The sequence below is a fragment of the Dermochelys coriacea genome, chromosome 2 (assembly GCF_009764565.3).
Source record: "Dermochelys coriacea isolate rDerCor1 chromosome 2, rDerCor1.pri.v4, whole genome shotgun sequence".
NCBI lineage: Eukaryota > Metazoa > Chordata > Testudines > Dermochelyidae > Dermochelys > Dermochelys coriacea.
In genome coordinates this window covers 242,916,889-242,932,357 of record NC_050069.1, presented here as the reverse complement: position 1 = coordinate 242,932,357, position 15,469 = coordinate 242,916,889, and positions in this window count along the sequence as shown.

Below are 15,469 nucleotides of genomic sequence, written 5' to 3'. Positions count from 1 at the left end.
ATCAATGGTTCAATACTTGCCAGCTAGTGTCGATTCCAGATACTATGATGGGGCAAAATGGATCCTTGGATGCTCAAGTCAAAAGATGACATCAGGATCGTGTCTGCTTGCAAAGTGACATGCAAACACCAGAGGCTTTGCTCTTGGGTGATGACCATCTGGAAGAACTGAGACCAGGAGAGGAAGCACTTTTGTGAGGAATGCTTGAGTTAGAGAGGTCTGCAGAATTCCTGAATGAATAGACTGGGAAAAGTGGGTCTCTGCCTCTGGCTGCCACAAAGTGATGTTACCCAATTAGCAAGTGAAGAGCCCCATATTATTTAAAAGACTACATCTTGGCTGCACATTAAGGGGAGAGAGATGCGATAATTAGCCTAAAAGAAAGTGTCACAAACAAACAAACAAAAATAATGCTGGTTGAAAAGTGACCTGTTGTTAGGTTTAGCAAACGGAGTGTTCTGTCACACTACATAACTTCCCAGGCACAAACAGTGGCAGTGCCAACTTCCCACTTATGTTCTGCCAATATGCTTTACCCTGTTCTGAATAAACCCCTAAAGGGATGAGAGGATAGTTTTATTTTTCATGGTTTCCCTAGTGAGAGTGCTAACAAAGGTGCCAATGGTTAAAGCCTGAGAGCACTGTTGAGCCTCACTTTTGTAAAGGCAACACGTCCATGCTCTAAAAACAAGTTACTTGCAGGACGGCAGGCAACTTCCTGCTTTGTATAACTGCATCACAATCGTGTGTGTGTAGTCAGTGGGAGTTCCCTCCACCACACACAAAGAAGTAGTAAGGGGGATAGAGCATGACACCATCCTATAATACTCAAGATAACTCACTTAACCCTATCATGGCCTCTTTGCTACAGTTTGGTTTTGAGTATTCTTTGTGGCAGTGGCACTGTCTGGATTTGGTATGGCATTGCACTAGGATACAGGCAGAGTTGTATCTAATGAGAACGAATGACTGTAGAAGATGCCATTGGGAAGGCTCACTTAAGAACAGAACACAGTCCAAAGGCTTTATGTCCTGATTCAACAAAGTACTAAAGCACATGCATAACTTTAAGCAGTATGTATAGTCTCACTGAAGTCAATGGGTCTATGCACATAAGTACTTTGCTGAATCAGGGCTTTAGTTAGCATATAGATTTTTTAAAGGACCAGATAGCAAACTCTTTGAGGCAGGGACTGTGTCTTCCTATATACTTTGAGAGCTGTTGGCATATTTTGGGTACTACCAGAATATTCGCAAAAAGAAAAGGAGTACTTGTGGCACCTTAGAGACTAACAAATTTATTAGAGCATAAGCTTTTGTGAGCTACAGCTCACTTCATCGGATGCATTTGGTGGAAAAAACAGAGGGGAGATTTATATACACACACAGAGAACATGAAACAATGGGTTTTATCATACACACTGTAAGGAGAGTGATCACTTAAGATAAGCCATCACCAGCAGCGGGGAGGGGGGGGAGGAGGAAAACCTTTCATGGTGACAAGCAAGGTAGGCTAATTCCAGCAGTTAACAAGAACATCTGAGGAATGGTGGGGGGGGGGGAGAAATAACATGGGGAAATAGTTTTACTTTGTGTAATGACTCATCCATTCCCAGTCTTTATTCAAGCCTAAGTTAATTGTATCCAGTATGCAAATTAATTCCAATTCAGCAGTCTCTCGTTGGAGTCTGTTTTTGAAGCTTTTTTGTTGAAGGATAGCCACTCTTAGGTCTCAGAGTAGCAGCCGTGTTAGTCTGTATTCGCAAAAAGAAAAGCAGTACTTGTGGCACCTTAGAGACTAACACATTTATTAGAGCATAAGCTTTCGTGAGCTACAGCTCACTTCATCCGATGAAGTGAGCTGTAGCTCACGAAAGCTTATGCTCTAATAAATTTGTTAGTCTCTAAGGTGCCACAAGTACTGCTTTTCTTTTTGCACTGTTAGGTCTGTAATCGAGTGACCAGAGAGATTGAAGTTTTCTCCAACTGGTTTTTGAATGTTATAATTCTTGATGTCTGATTTGTGTCCATTCATTCTTTTACGTAGAGACTGTCCAGTTTGGCCAATGTACATGGCAGAGGGGCATTGCTGGCACATGATGGCATATATCACATTGGTAGATGCGCAGGTGAACGAGCCTCTGATAGTGTGGCTGATGTGATTAGGCCCTATGATGGTATCCCCTGAATAGATATGTGGACAGAGTTGGCAACGGGCTTTGTTGCAAGGATAGGTTCCTGGGTTAGTGGTTCTGTTGTGTGGTGTGTGCTTGCTGGTGAGTATTTGCTTCAGATTGGGGGCCTGTCTGTAAGCAAGGACTGGCCTGTCTCCCAAGATCTGTGAGAGTGATGGGTCGTCCTTCAGGATAGGTTGTAGATCCTTGATGATGCGTTGGAGAGGTTTTAGTTGGGGGCTGAAGGTGATGGCTACTGGCATTCTGTTATTTTCTTTGTTGGGCCTGTCCTGTAGTAGGTGACTTCTGGGTACTCTTCTGGCTCTGTCAATCTGTTTCTTCACTTCAGCAGGTGGGTATTGTAGTTGTAGGAATGCATGATAGAGATCTTGTAGGTGTTTGTCTCTGTCTGAGGGGTTGGAGCAAATGCGGTTATATCGTAGAGCTTGGCTGTAGACAATGGATCGAGTGGTATGATCTGGATGAAAGCTAGAGGCATGTAGGTAGGAATAGCGGTCAGTAGGTTTCCGATATAGGGTGGTGTTTATGTGACCATCGCTTATTAGCACCGTAGTGTCCAGGAAGTGGATCTCTTGTGTGGACTGGTCCAGGCTGAGGTTGATGGTGGGATGAAAATTGTTGAAATCATGGTGGAATTCCTCAAGGGCTTCTTTTCCATGGGTCCAGATGATGAAGATGTCATCAATGTAGCGCAAGTAGAGTAGGGGCATTAGGGGACAAGAGCTGAGGAAGCGTTGTTCTAAGTCAGCCATAAAAATGTTGGCATACTGTGGGGCCATGTGGGTACGCATCACAGTGCCGCTGATTTGAAGATATACATTATCCCCAAATGTGAAATAGTTATGGGTGAGGACAAAGTCACAAAGTTCAGCCACCAGGTTAGCTGTGACATTATCGGGGATACTGTTCCTGATGGCTTGTAGTCCATCTTTGTGTGGAATGTTGGTGTAGAGGGCTTCTACATCCATAGTGGCTAGGATGGTGTTTTTAGGAAGATCACCAATGGACTGTAGTTTCCTCAGGAAGTCAGTGGTGTCTCGAAGATAGCTGGGAGTGCTGGTAAAGTAGGGCCTGAGGAGGGAGTCTACATAGCCAGACAATCCTGCTGTCAGGGTGCCAATGCCTGAGATGATGGGGCGTCCAGTGATGGTCACATAAACACCACCCTATATCGGAAACCTACTGACCGCTATTCCTACCTACATGCCTCTAGCTTTCATCCAGATCATACCACTCGATCCATTGTCTACAGCCAAGCTCTACGATATAACCGCATTTGCTCCAACCCCTCAGACAGAGACAAACACCTACAAGATCTCTATCATGCATTCCTACAACTACAATACCCACCTGCTGAAGTGAAGAAACAGATTGACAGAGCCAGAAGAGTACCCAGAAGTCACCTACTACAGGACAGGCCCAACAAAGAAAATAACAGAACGCCAGTAGCCATCACCTTCAGCCCCCAACTAAAACCTCTCCAACGCATCATCAAGGATCTACAACCTATCCTGAAGGACGACCCATCACTCTCACAGATCTTGGGAGACAGGCCAGTCCTTGCTTACAGACAGCCCCCCAATCTGAAGCAAATACTCACCAGCAAGCACACACCACACAACAGAACCACTAACCCAGGAACCTATCCTTGCAACAAAGCCCGTTGCCAACTCTGTCCACATATCTATTCAGGGGATACCATCATAGGGCCTAATCACATCAGCCACACTATCAGAGGCTCGTTCACCTGCGCATCTACCAATGTGATATATGCCATCATGTGCCAGCAATGCCCCTCTGCCATGTACATTGGCCAAACTGGACAGTCGCTACGTAAAAGAATGAATGGACACAAATCAGACATCAAGAATTATAACATTCAAAAACCAGTTGGAGAAAACTTCAATCTCTCTGGTCACTCGATCACAGACCTAAGAATGGCTATCCTTCAACAGAAAAGCTTCAAAAACAGACTCCAATGAGAGACTGCTGAATTGGAATTAATTTGCAAACTGGATACAATTAACTTAGGCTTGAATAGAGACTGGGAATGGATGAGTCATTACACAAACTAAAACTATTTCCCCATGTTATTTCTCCCCCCCACCCCCCCCACTGTTCCTCAGATATTCTTGTTAACTGCTGGAATTAGCCTACCTTGCTTGTCACCATGAAGGGTTTTCCTCCTTCCCCCCCTGCTGCTGGTGATGGCTTATCTTAAGTGATCACTCTCCTTACAGTGTGTATGATAAAACCCATTGTTTCATGTTCTCTGTGTGTGTATATAAATCTCCCCTCTGTTTTTTCCACCAAATGCATCCGATGAAGTGAGCTGTAGCTCACGAAAGCTTATGCTCTAATAAATTTGTTAGTCTCTAAGGTGCCACAAGTACTCCTTTTCTTTTTGCGAATACAGACTAACATGGCTGCTACTATGAAACCTACCAGAATAATGTTATGCTGAAAGTAATTGAGAATGCTAGCTTGAATCCAAAAACAATCACAGGCCTCATTGAATATGTCCACATAGCAAAAAAAAAAAACCTGCTGCTGGCCCATGCCAGCTGACCTAGGCTGGCGGAACTTGGGCTGCGGAGCTGTTTCATTGCAGTGTTCACTTCCAGGCTCGGGCTGGAGCCTGGACACTGCAACCCTCCCACCCTGCTGCTTGCTTGTTATGTGACTTTAAGAAGTAACTTAAAGCAAGATCTTTGCCCCCACTGAAGTATAAGGCAAAATGGGACCAGGATCTAAGACTTAAATCCTGGCAAAATGGGACCAGGATTTCAATGGGACCAGGATCTAGGCCTTAAATCTTTGTGCCTCACTATTTATTCTCTTCTGTAAAATGGAAAGGATAACACAGTCCGTACTTATCTACACTTTGTAAATGTAATTAATATTTGTAAAGTGCTTCCAATATATCAAGTGGTATGTTAGTGGTAAAAGTATTACTATTTATTATTAATAATACTTAAAATGTGAGATTTGAACACCTAGTACTAATTGTATAGGCTGATGCTAAATTATTAAGCAGTGAAGAAACCATAATAATCAAGAATCTAAGTAATCAATGCATCCTCAATTATATAAATTTCACTGTTCCATCAGGGATTCTTCTTTTAAAAATGGAAATTAAAGGGTTTTATTCCCAAAAGTTACATTAAAATAACATGAAGTATCTACCTTAAACCAAGGTAGTTTGAAAATTTAGAGGCTGAAAAGCTCTCCTTAACTTATCTCATCTTGCCCTGTGAATTTGCATCTGATAAAGCACTCATGCCAATAGAAATCTCATCTCTATTGGCAATCCAAGTAATTCTTTATAGTTGCATACTGGATCCAAATGGGTCTAGCAAAGAATATCTTCCTTCAGGAGTAGAGCTTCAGGGCAAATTGTACTGATACCCTTGAAATTATAAATTGGACTAGGACAATCACTAAAGTTAGGAAATCTTTTTGATTCTGCATTGCACAACTCCAATCAGTATGTCATACGGTCATTTCCAGTGCATTTATTGTACAAAGCTGGATTAGGCACAAAGGATATAGAATTTGTAAATATCCTTATGTCAAGTCACAGAATGTGACCTTCCACTTTCCAGAATACCAAAATTGTCAACAAATTTACAGGTGCAAGTTGAGTGTAATGGTCTCTTACATTAAGCCAATATACAAGAGTCCACACACAGTTATACCAATTTAGCTAAATAGTCTTTAGCTGTATTGGTACAACTTTGTGTGTAGACCAGGCCTCAGTTCGTTTTAAATAAACTAGACCTGATTTTCATTTACATTAAGATTTACTGTAAATGAAAATCAGGCTCATAGTCCTCTGGTTCTTTGAGCTGTTTGGTTTCTAAACTGCAGGACTTGTGAAATAGCCACCCAGGTGGCAGAGTTCATCTTTCTGCCAGTGTATTCAGGGCCATTTTTCAAAAGAAAGTGTTTTAAGTAGCAAACAGTAAATCATAATGAGATCATTCCCAATAAAAGGAGGGACTGCAGAAAGGGAGCAAGCTACAGAGACACTGTCTGCCAGAGTCAGATATGCACAGGAACTGGGAGACTTTGCCCTCTGATTTACAACTTCATCAGTGAATTTAACTAAAATGCAACCTGCTTCTAGTGAACAAGAGAAAATGGCTTTTCCTGAGCTGACCCAACTGTTTCCTTAATGGAGGCTCTACCAAACAGGAACACAGACGAAATACCAATACTGTGTGACTTGCCTCAGGAGCCCTGATCTGGCAAACTCAGCTCCAGTTCAAAATCAATTGTGAAGACATATCTGGAAAAGTTTGTGGATATAAACCCGGCATGTAGGATTGGTGATTCTGATGGTGAAATTGTTCTATTTGTTGAGGATGCTACTACCTGAAAGCTCCTGGCCTCATTGTGTAAGTAGTCAAATTGTCTCCATTGAAGGAAATATCCTGCAGGGGTGGCAAAGTATATCAAAAGTGCCCAAGAGAATCACAACATATATTGTGTACTATACATTAGCCTGATCTTTCTTAGATAATTGCTATTTGCTGGGAATATAGTTCAAACAGGTGAGAAAGAACTGTGTTGTGCAGTCTTTATTTTACTTGTACAAGCACATAAACATCCATATAGTGGTTACACAGGTTAATTCCATACCCCCTAGGAGAAAGAGATATCAATCTGCCCTTCACTGCTATCAAAAACTTAACATTTGTAAGTAAAATTGAGTCCCCATGGATTTCTAGAAAATGAAATTGAATGAAAGATGGCCACTGTGTACTTCCTGACCATTCACCCTTCATTTTTCTATAGGCATCTGTAAAGAATTTTCACTGTGATTTGACTCCACTTTTAATTCAACATGAAGAAGAAAGAGGATGACATTTTTGCTACACAAATCCCACAGGGTTATACAGTTGTGTATCCTGGTGTAACACCAGAAGAATACCTTAACAGTAGCAGACAATCAGTAAGGGCCTGATCCAAAGCCCATTGACATCAATGCGAGTCCTTCAAGTGACATCAATAGGCTTTGTATCAGGCCTGTAATGCCTTACTTTCAAAAGTTTCTCATTAAAGTACCCTTTACACTTGGAGATAAGAAATAAAACCCTCCCCCTGACCTAGTGTTTATGATCTAATCTCTATTACTAAGAGTTTACCCTGACATCCCTAGAAAATACTATTTAAAAGTTTCTACTGTACAGATGCACACAATCCTCCTGCTGTGGGAAGAATAGTACAATAGATCTGAGTATTCTCTTAGATGCTGACTTTCGCTCACAAAGTTCTTCAAATAAACCTTAATCGAACAAAGTATCAGTAAATTACAAAATACTCTGACAGCATCAGAAATGGCCACACTTCCCTACAAATGTAATCTGAGTAATTTAAAACAATACTTTTCTGTCAATGACTTCATGCCTGATTCTCAACCATTCCCTCATGACTTTATTGCATACATACTGTAGTGTCGCTTGGTGTCATGCAAAATTGAAGTCTATGTAGTTATATTATGGATGAATTTAGATTAAGATATTTAGCTGTAGCTAAGCCAACAAAACCCTATGTGTAAAAGTTCTGAATGTCCAGACCTTACTGAAGTTGATTTATTTTTTAAACAAAGGACATGGCAGAATTTGCCAGCGTACAGTTCAATTGTATATGGAACTTTGAAATGTATGTTTGTTTTTATGCATTTTTATGCAATTGCTTAGTTGAAATACTACTTTGACCATACTCTGATAGTGAACAGAGTTTTTGGAAATAATCAGCAAGACCAACGAGTCAAAACAATAGTGCTAATACACCATCTAGCTGTGTCAGCTTCTCAAATAAACAAACCAACAAAAAAACCCAAAACCTTTTCAACAACACCATATATCTGTGTCCAAGCTGTGTCTGCCAAAGGGACTCTGGATAGGAATTCTCCAATGACATACTAAGAGGCCACCCAGTTCCTATTGGTACATATATGTGAAAGGCAGTGGAGACTGTCACTTGAGTAAATGGTCAACCATTCCAGACCCAAAAGGCATTAATTGGCTACTTGTTTGAAATTATGTGTGCTGTTTATCACACAACAAATGTACCTACATAGAACGTTTCATAAAAATAAGGATCCTGGCTTTGATGGAAGTAAAAAAGGAATCAGTTCATAGTAAAAATAGAAACTGTCACAAATTTAGTTGCACATTATAAATAGAAATGGGTCCAAAGCAAAATATTCAATCTATACACTGTTGGGATTGCATCCAGAAGGAATGTATTTTCTGGTTCAGATATAAACTGAATAGCTGTTTGTGAAAGCTTTTCCTGGGGTGCAACCTGAATTGTGGGACTGCTGAGCCAACCTGGGCTCCCTCTCACACTATGATGCTGTTAGAAAGCTACAAACCTCTGGCAGGCACTGCACTTATACAGACATCCAGAGGCAGGGACAAACCCAACTGAGTTGCATGAACGCTTCTTCCAGCCATTCATGAACCAACAATACAGAGGCTCCAGCCAATTCTCCCCAGCCTTGCACTCTAGAACTGCACTATCTTGCCCTGATCAGAAACCTGACCAATATAAGTTCTTTACCCTGTCCATCCCTCCCTGGATGTGGAGAGGTCTACGCTTTGTAAACTCAGCTGAGATTTCCAAAACACTTCAACTAAAACACACTGTTTTAGGTAAAATATAAAACAGATTTATTATGTACAGAAAGATAGATTTTAAGTGATTATAAGTAGTAAGCATAGAGATTAAAGTTGGTTATCTAAGAAATAAAATAAATTTGCAGTCTAAATTCTATAAACTAAACAGGATTTGAATCAATCAGTGTCTCACCCTGACAGATGGTATAATTCAATACACAGGCTGGGACTCTCCTACAGCCTAGGACCACCCTCCCCCAGTTCAAAGTCTTTGTCTTCCAGACATGCTTCCAGGTGTTGACTTGTGGGGGTGGGGGAATGAGACCAAGGCATGATGTCACTTCTCCTCTTTATAGTTTCTTCCAGCTTTCAGGAAAGATCTTTTCCTATGACATGGGTCAAGCAGTGTCCATTGTCTATGTGCTGTCTATGCGAAGTCTCCGTTGTATACATTTCCTGGGATAGTGGATTCTCTTTAATGGGATATCAGCACATCTGGCTACTATTGTTGTATCTGTAAGGCTGGTTGTGGGTGTTTTCAACCTCACAATATATTTTGGTAACACACACACAGCAAAACTTCATAACTTCACCTACAATGATAGTATACACAATACAACAGGATATTAATGTTCAACAGATCAAAACCTTTACAATGATAACTCACTAGGCATACTTTTTATGAAACATATCATAATTATATGATAGTGATGAATGAGAGTTCCAGGGTGTTGCTTTGAGGTATAGAGTGCCACACTGTTCTTGTGAGATTTTGGTCAAAGATGATGGAAATCTCACAAGACCACCTGATTTCATAAGACTTCTACAATTCAAGATAGCAGAAAACTTGCAAGATCAGCTCATTTTATTAGATTTTTGCTAAGGTGGGCTGAAATCTCATGAGAACAGCTTGCAAGATTTTGGAATCTGAACGCTTGCCTCATTTCAGCCATGATTCTGAAATCTGAGGTGTGGGCTTAAATGGCAGCCATGCCATAACCCACCTACTGTCCCCATCTCTTGTCATGATGTTTTTGTGAATTCAAAGTGACAATTTCAGCCTTTTGCCTGAAATGTGAGTAGAGTAAATCTCTTCTTCTCTGTCATCATAAAAGAAGACACTTGGATGAATCACCTCACAAATTTCAAACTAATAACTTCTTATTTTTCACTGATCCAACATGTAGGTGGATGACATTCCATCATTGATGGCTGTAATCACCTTCAGCCCAGATAAAGCATCCCAAGTCCTGATATTCTTTGACTAGATAAAGTATTTGTCATTTCTAGTGTCTCCTCTTCTGACAGAGATAACTTTGTTTTAATTTAAGCTGTCACACTTTGCAGTTCAGCAAGGACATGTAAGTGTCAAGTAATAATCTCCCCTCAATCTGGTAAACCAGTTAACACTGCTAATATGCAGAACTGTTAGTATGTTGATTTACTTTTCCTAACATCATAATCCTCAACAGCCCAAGCTTTACTGATGAATACTAGACCTATTAAAGCTGATCAGGATAAGCTTCTCCTGTCTTCACCAACCTTATTACTCTCTGGGGGCTTTTTTAAAATAATCATATTTAATATTGTATTAAATTTTCAGAATACTTTTAAAACTTCATTTTAATGCGTTTTGGGATGATTTGAACAGCCTGCAACAGCGCACACATGTTGTGCATGCAAACATTTGGCTGGCAAGTAATCCAAAGCAAACTGAAGCCCTCTAGCTCTGAAGAATGCCTTCACTGCTGGATCACTGAGATTACCACAGGCCAGCACATTAATCACAATGGGGTGCATGTGCTTCCAAGAAAAATAGTGAATAAACATAAAACCTGCCTACGCTAATAAGATAAACAACTAAAGAAAATCCAAAAATAAGAGAGGGAACTGGTCAACCATGTAAATAACTGTACAAATGTCCCCACACCCTGTACGGCCTAAACATTTACTATTTCTCTGTTATAAGAACATTTCCTAGGGTCATTCTCTGGTTCTATTCTCTCCCCTATGACAAAATCAATGGGGACAATTTTGGCCTGAGGTGCTGAACTTACAAACACAGCCACTGAGTAATCTTGTCACTTCTTAGACCCTTGGGGTCTGATTCTTATTTAGACTGTAGCACCTTCACACTCCTCTGGCAGATTTGTAAATGATAATCAGTCCTTTGGTCTTTTGGCCACTATCAATCTGGATTCAGTTTATCTGGTATGACCTCTGTTAGAAGACTATAAATTATTCTTGCAACACGATGGAGTTGCTGACTAAGTACATGTAGGGCTTTTCATTTCTGACTCTTCCTATGCACGGTAACATTGCTTTTTGTTTTTATCTTGATGCCAGTAAAAACATTCAGTTCTGTTCCATGTCCTTACTACTTTAATTTGCCTGACTGAGACACATGAAAACTACCACCTCTATATCTTTACTGAGTAATGACTGAGTATTACAATCAATTGGTTGTTTTGATGTGATGAGTCAAATTAGTCAATAGGATAGAATAACTTTAAAGATGAGGAAACTCTTTCCAATACATGATGGGTACCCCTTATTTGAAGTCAGGAAAATTATCAGAGATGAATAAGTTATTTGGGTCAGGGACTGTTATTTACTATGGTCCAGAGCCTCAATGGCATTTAGACACCTAATTTAAAATCAATGGGAGTTAGATGACTAAATATCTTTGAGGATGTGGACCTACATGTTTGTACAGTGGCTTGCACAATGTGGCCCTCAACTGGGTTAGCGTCTAGGCATTACCTCAATATAAAAATTAAATAATAAAAATGCATTTGTAGGTCCCCAGCTGAGATGTTTTGAGGTTCTTAATTCAGATGAGCATTTTCAGTTTCCTGAAATACTTTCTCTGGTAGGGAAAATGTAGATTTGTCTGAATGAAAAGACTGGTCTTTGATGAACAATGTTGGAAGGAAAGCTTTATTGCGAATGTTTGTGTTGCCAGTGTAACATAATCTACAGTTTGAGATTTAGCAGCTTTGTCTCTGCTTGCATTCCTGAACCCCTTGGTGTCACCCCAAAATCAGGTCATGCCTGAAACCTTGACTCTCTTCCTCCACTTCAACTCATCATGCCTATAACTTCCCCATTTTTATAACCAATTTAACACTAGCAGTTAGAGGTTACTAGCATTTAGCCTAGTTTGTGTTTACCATGGATTAAATGACAAATTTCAGAGTAGCAGACATGTTAGTCTGTATTTGCAAACAGAAAAGGAGTACTTGTGGCACCTTAGAGACTAACAAATTTATTTGAGCATAAGCTTTCATGAGCTACAGCTCACTTCATTGGATGCATTCAGTAGAAAATACAGTGGGGAGATTTATATACACAGAGAACATGAAACAATGGGTGTTACCATACACATTGTAACGAGTGTGATCAGGTAAGGTGAGCTATTACCAGCAGGAGAGCGGAGGGGGGGACCTTTTGTAGTGATAATCGAGGTGGGCCATTTCTAGCAGTTGACAAGAACGTCTGAGGAACAGGGGGGGGAAATAACCATGGGGAAATAGTTTTACTTTGTGTAATGACCCATCCACTCCCAGTCTTTATTCAAGCCTAAGTTAATTGTATCAAGTTTGCAAATTAATTCCAATTCAACAGTCTCTCATTGGAGTCTGTTTCTGAAGTTTTTTTGTTGAAGAATTGCCACTTTTAGGTCTCTAATCGAGTGATTACAGTAGACTTATAGTCCCTGAGATAATGTGGTTTCCTCCATAGGCAACTGGACCGCACTACTTCTGTCCCTCTGTCACATATTTCTGAACCTGGCAACCTGTCTCTCTCCAGAATCTCTCCCAACCCCGTGGAAGGTTGGGCACAGGATTATTCACAGACTCTTCTGGCACCCTTGGCTTCTCAGCAGACTCACATTGGGTGACTTCCCCACTGTGTGTATTGGTTTGTAAATGCCTGCAGTTTTGTCATAGCCCTTGACACTTCTGAATGGGCACCTTGGATTTTCTGGGAGCTGCTGCTCACAATTCATTGAATTCACCAGTTCTTGTTTCTTTCTAAAGGTTAGAGCCAGCCTGGAATGTTCTCTCCCAGAGCTGAGAGGCTGTAACAATTCATGCACTTCCTCTGTTTTCCAACTCCATTCTGCCATTTCCCACTTCTTTTGGCTGCCACTTTCCACTACTTCTCATTGGAAGCAGGGTTTTGGTTCTGTGATTGGTGCTGGACTCCTCTGGCACCCCTGCAATGGAATATTCTTGTGTGGCAGGAGTGCTGAATAGGGATTCCATCAAGAGGATACTGCCAGGCATAAATTACCTCTTCACTGTTTTCTTGGCTGACTCCACATTACCCTTGGTCTGAGGGTATGCTGTGGAAGATGTGCCTTGGTCAAATTCCCATAGCTGAGAAAATATCCTGAATACTTCAGAGACAAAATGGAGTCCATGGTCACTGAATACAGTGTCCGGACTGACACACCCTGCAAATTACACTTTTAATTTGAGAATCACTTCCCTAGCTATGGCTTTGAGATACAGAAGCTGGAAATTCTTTCCCTCCAGAACACCAAGGCAGGAATACTCCTTTCTCTATAGTTAAAGAATGACTATTAGGCTTCCTTGTAAGAGCTATAATTCATTTCTTTAGTCATTTCCAATCTATCTTTTTCATCCTGAGAGCAGGTTTTTTCTTTTGCTCTTCTGGGTCTTGTCACACAGGCGTTAGTATTTACTGATGAGAAAATATTTTGCAGAGATTAAATACACCCTTTCAATGGTTTGGGTGCATGAAACATCCAGTTATGAGGGATGAAATTCAATGAAATCCTTATCGCTAGGTTGAAAAGTTCTCCAAGAACCAATTTCAGATTATTATCTTCTGGTTTCACAGATACCTTTGTGAAAGAAAGAAGATTAAGGGCTAGATTCTCTGCATTTGGCATTGCTCCTTTGAAATCAGAATCTGACTGTAGGTTTGTGAAAGGTAGCATGTATTAACTCCTTGTGGCTATTAGAGCCACACTTCCTAATATGATATACTCATGTGAAATGCATTAAGACCTTCTCTTGGGAAATTAGCTGATCACATTATCAAGAGATGTTGAAGGCATGGCTACACTTGCAGATGTAGCATGCTTTGAGCTAAACCCGCCTTTGGGAGCGCAGTAGGGAAAGCGCTGCAGTCTGTCCACACTGACAGGAACAAGTGCACTGGCATGGCCACATTTGTGGCACTTGCAGCAGCATTGGGAGTGGTGCATTATGGGCAGCTATCCCACAGAGCACCTCTTCCCATTCTGATGCTGTGGCTTATGGGAAGGGGGCAGGGGATGCGAGGCATTCTGGGTCCTGTCCCACAGCACCGTGATGTATCAGTTCACATCCCAGCAATCCCTGTGCTTCCATCCACATTTGGCACCATCTTTCAACGTGTTTTGTACTGTGCTCTCTGTCTTCCCTTTCAGTCTGCGGGAATGGAGCCTGAACTGCTGAGGAGTATGCTGACGAGTCTCGCCAGCACGTCACGTTTAGCAGTCAAGTTATTCCTTATGATCCAAAGTGACAGTGCGGGCTCCAACGACGATATCCACTCGAATAACACATATAACACAAGTTTGCTTATGGACATGCTCACCACCGTGGAACATTGCTTTTGGGCTCAGGAAACGAGCATTTACTGGTGGGATCACATCATCATGCAAGTCTGGGATGGTGAGCAGTGGCTGCAGAACTTTCGGATGAGAAAAGCCACTTTCATGGGACTGTGTGAGGCGCTCGCCCCCACCCTGAGGTGCAAGGACATGAGATTGAGAGCTGTCCTGATGGTGGAGAAGTGGGTGGCTATTGCAATCTGGAAGCTGGCAACTCCGGACAGCTACCGATCAGTTGCTAACCAGTTTAGAGTGGGGAAGTCAACCGTTGGAATTGTATTGATGCAAGTTTGCAGGGCTATTAATAGTATCATGCTCAGAAGAACTGTGACTCTGGGTAACGTGAATGACATTGTGGATGGCTTTGCACAATTGGGTTTCCCTAACTGCGGAGGGGCGATAGATGGCACACACATTCCAATTCTGGCACCAGCCCTAGCTTGTGAGTACATTAATCGGAAGGGTTATTTCTCTATGGTTCTCCAGGTGCTTGTGGATCACCGTGGGTGTTTCATTGACATTAATGCAGACTGGCCTGGAAAGGTGCATGACGCACCCATCTTTCGGAACACTGACCTGTTCAGGAAGCTGCAAGCTGGGACCTTTTTCCCAGACCAGAAGATCATCATGGGGAAGTCGAAATGCCCATTGTGATCCTTGGAGACCCCACTTACCCTTTAATGCCATGGCTCATGAAACCCTAAACAGAGAGCCTTGACAGTAGCAAGGAGTGGTTCAACAACAGGCTGAGCTGGTGCAGAATGACTGTGGAGTGTGCTTTTGGCTGTTTAAAGGGCCACTGGTGCTTTCTGTATGGGAAGCTGGACCTGGCCGATGACAGCATTCCCGCAGTTATATCCGTGTGCTGTACCCTCCATAATATTTGTGAAGGGAAGGGTGAATGATTCACTTAGGCATGGAACTCAGAGGTTGAACACCTGGAGGCTGCATTTGAACAGCCAGAGAGCAGGGCTATTAGATGGGCCCAGCGTGGGGCTGCAAGGATTAGGGAT